The following is a 4,527-nucleotide window of genomic DNA, read 5'->3' as shown; positions in this document are numbered from 1 at the left end:
TTTTCAAATGTTTTATTTTTGAACGTCAGTTCACATTTGTAGGTGGATCATCAGTGTTAGAGCTAAAATTAGCATGTTTAAAGTGATTTTCATGCTTCCAGGGGCCCAAAACACAAGATTTATGGAATGGTTAAAAGTGCATGAAAATGGCCAATTTACTCACTCTGAGTTCTCAAAAAGGGTTTCTTCACCCCGGGAAGTTAATTAAATACCATTTGGAGGCATTTAATGTTCCAGCAAAAACGGCTGATTTTCGACAAAAGAGATAACACCCCCCCATTACGTCATGCTTCAGAAATGTGGAAAATGGTCCGTTTTCAAATGTTTTATTTTTGAACGTCAGTTCACATTTGTAGGTGGATCATCAGTGTTAGAGCTAAAATTAGCATGTTTAAAGTGATTTTCATGCTTCCAGGGGCTCGGGAAGTTAATTAAATACCATTTGGAGGCATTTAATGTTCGAGCAAAAACAGCTGATTTTCGACAAAAGAGATAACACCCCCCCATTACGTCATGCTTCAGAAATGTGGAAAATGGTCCGTTTTCAAATGTTTTATTTTTGAACGTCAGTTCACATTTGTAGGTGGATCATCAGTGTTAGAGCTAAAATTAGCATGTTTAAAGTGATTTTCATGCTTCCAGGGGCCCAAAACACAAGATTTATGGAATGGTTAAAAGTGCATGAAAATGGCCAATTTACTCACTCTGAGTTCTCAAAAAGGGTTTCTTCACCCCGGGAAGTTAATTAAATACCATTTGGAGGCATTTAATGTTCCAGCAAAAACGGCTGATTTTCGACAAAAGAGATAACACCCCCCCATTACGTCATGCTTCAGAAATGTGGAAAATGGTCCGTTTTCAAATGTTTTATTTTTGAACGTCAGTTCACATTTGTAGGTGGATCATCAGTGTTAGAGCTAAAATTAAGATGTTTAAAGTGATTTTCATGCTTCCAGGGGCTCAAAACACAAGATTTATGGAATGGTTAAAAGTGCATGAAAATGGGCAATTTACTCACTCTGAGTTCTCAAAAAGGGTTTCTTCTCCCCGGGAAGTTAATTAAATACTATTTGGAGGCATTTAATGTTCGAGCAAAAACGGCTGATTTTCAACAAAAGAGATAACACCCCCCCATTACGTCATGCTTCAGAAATGTGGAAAATGGTCCGTTTTCAAATGTTTTATTTTTGAACGTCAATTCACATTTGTAGGTGGATCATCAGTGTTAGAGCTAAAATTAGCATGTTTAAAGTGATTTTCATGCTTCCAGGGGCCCAAAACACAAGATTTATGGAATGGTTAAAAGTGCATGAAAATGGCCAATTTACTCACGCTGAGTTCTCAAAAACGGTTTCTTCACCCCGGGAAGTTAATTAAATACCATTTGGAGGCATTTAATGTTCGAGCAAAAACGGCTGATTTTCGAGAAAAGAGATAACACCCCCCCATTACGTCATGCTTCAGAAATGTGGAAAATGGTCCGTTTTCAAATGTTTTATTTTTGAACATCAGTTCACATTTGTAGGTGGATCATCAGTGTTAGAGCTAAAATTAGCATGTTTAAAGTGATTTTCATGCTTCCAGGGGCTCGGGAAGTTAATTAAATACCATTTGGAGGCATTTAATGTTCGAGCAAAAAACGGCTGATTTTCGACAAAAGAGATAACACCCCCCCATTACGTCATGCTTCAGAAATATGGAAAATGGTCCGTTTTCAAATGTTTTATTTTTGAACGTCAGTTCACATTTGTAGGTGGATCATCAGTGTTAGAGCTAAAATTAGCATGTTTAAAGTGATTTTCATGCTTCCAGGGGCTCGGGAAGTGAAATAAATACCATTTGGAGGCATTTAATGTTCGAGCAAAAACGGCTGATTTTCGACAAAAGAGATAACACCCCCCCATTACGTCATGCTTCAGAAATGTGGAAAATGGTCTGTTTTCAAATGTTTTATTTTTGAACGTCAGTTCACATTTGTAGGTGGATCATCAGTGTTAGAGCTAAAATTAGCATGTTTAAAGTGATTTTCATGCTTCCAGGGGCTCGGGAAGTTAATTAAATACCATTTGGAGGCATTTAATGTTCGAGCAAAAACGGCTGATTTTCGACAAAAGAGATAACACCCCCCCATTACGTCATGCTTCAGAAATGTGGAAAATGGTCCGTTTTCAAATGTTTTATTTTTGAACGTCAGTTCACATTTGTAGGTGGATCATCAGTGTTAGAGCTAAAATTAGCATGTTTAAAGTGATTTTCATGCTTCCAGGGCCTCGGGAAGAGAAATAAATACCATTTGGAGGCATTTAATGTTCGAGCAAAAACGGCTGATTTTCGACAAAAGAGATAACACCCCCCCATTACGTCATGCTTCAGAAATGTGGAAAATGGTCCGTTTTCAAATGTTTTATTTTTGAACGTCAGTTCACATTTGTAGGTGGATCATCAGTGTTAGAGCTAAAATTAGCATGTTTAAAGTGATTTTCATGCTTCCAGGGGCCCAAACGCAAGATTTATGGAATGGTTAAAAGTGCATGAAAATGGCCAATTTACTCACTCTGAGTTCTCAAAAAGGGTTTCTTCACCCCGGGAAGTTAATTAAATACCATTTGGAGGCATTTAATGTTCCAGCAAAAACGGCTGATTTTCGACAAAAGAGATAACACCCCCCCATTACGTCATGCTTCAGAAATGTGGAAAATGGTCCGTTTTCAAATGTTTTATTTTTGAACGTCAGTTCACATTTGTAGGTGGATCATCAGTGTTAGAGCTAAAATTAGCATGTTTAAAGTGATTTTCATGCTTCCAGGGGCTCGGGAAGTGAAATAAATACCATTTGGAGGCATTTAATGTTCGAGCAAAAACGGCTGATTTTCGACTAAAGAAATAACACCCCCCCATTACGTCATGCTTCAGAAATGTGGAAAATGGTCCGTTTTCAAATGTTTTATTTTTGAACGTCAGTTCACATTTGTAGGTGGATCATCAGTGTTAGAGCTAAAATTAGCATGTTTAAAGTGATTTTCATGCTTCCAGGGGCCCAAAACACAAGATTTATGGAATGGTTAAAAGTGCATGAAAATGGCCAATTTACTCACTCTGAGTTCTCAAAAAGGGTTTCTTCACCCCGGGAAGTTAATTAAATACCATTTGGAGGCATTTAATGTTCGAGCAAAAACGGCTGATTTTCGACAAAAGAGATAACACCCCCCCATTACGTCATGCTTCAGAAATGTGGAAAATGGTCCGTTTTCAAATGTTTTATTTTTGAACGTCAGTTCACATTTGTAGGTGTATCATCAGTGTTAGAGCTAAAATTAGCATGTTTAAAGTGATTTTCATGCTTCCAGGGGCTCGGGAAGTTAATTAAATACCATTTGGAGGCATTTAATGTTCGAGCAAAAACGGCTGATTTTCGACAAAAGAGATAACACCCCCCCATTACGTCATGCTTCAGAAATGTGGAAAATGGTCCGTTTTCAAATGTTTTATTTTTGAACGTCAGTTCACATTTGTAGGTGGATCATCAGTGTTAGAGCTAAAATTAGCATGTTTAAAGTGATTTTCATGCTTCCAGGGGCTCGGGAAGTTAATTAAATACCATTTGGAGGCATTTAATGTTCGAGCAAAAACGGCTGATTTTCGACAAAAGAGATAACACCCCCCCATTACGTCATGCTTCAGAAATGTGGAAAATGGTCCGTTTTCAAATGTTTTATTTTTGAACGTCAGTTCACATTTGTAGGTGGATCATCAGTGTTAGAGCTAAAATTAGCATGTTTAAAGTGATTTTCATGCTTCCAGGGGCCCAAAACACAAGATTTATGGAATGGTTAAAAGTGCATGAAAATGGCCAATTTACTCACTCTGAGTTCTCAAAAAGGGTTTCTTCACCCCGGGAAGTTAATTAAATACCATTTGGAGGCATTTAATGTTCGAGCAAAAACGGCTGATTTTCGACAAAAGAGATAACACCCCCCCCATTACGTCATGCTTCAGAAATGTGGAAAATGGTCCGTTTTCAAATGTTTTATTTTTGAACGTCAGTTCACATTTGTAGGTGGATCATCAGTGTTAGAGCTAAAATTAGCATGTTTAAAGTGATTTTCATGCTTCCAGGGGCTCGGGAAGTGAAATAAATACCATTTGGAGGCATTTAATGTTCGAGCAAAAACGGCTGATTTTGGACTAAAGAAATAACACCCCCCCATTACGTCATGCTTCAGAAATGTGGAAAATGGTCCGTTTTCAAATGTTTTATTTTTGAACGTCAGTTCACATTTGTAGGTGGATCATCAGTGTTAGAGCTAAAATTAGCATGTTTAAAGTGATTTTCATGCTTCCAGGGGCTCGAGAAGTGAAATAAATACCATTTGGAGGCATTTAATGTTCGAGCAAAAACGGCTGATTTTCGACAAAAGAGATAACACCCCCCCATTACGTCATGCTTCAGAAATGTGGAAAATGGTCAGTTTTCAAATGTTTTATTTTTGAAGGTCAGTTCACATTTGTAGGTGGATCATCAGTGTT

This window comes from Lissotriton vulgaris, unplaced genomic scaffold, assembly GCF_964263255.1.
Source record: "Lissotriton vulgaris unplaced genomic scaffold, aLisVul1.2 SCAFFOLD_1163, whole genome shotgun sequence".
Taxonomy (NCBI): Eukaryota; Metazoa; Chordata; class Amphibia; order Caudata; family Salamandridae; genus Lissotriton; species Lissotriton vulgaris.
Note: the sequence above shows the minus strand (reverse complement) of the source record.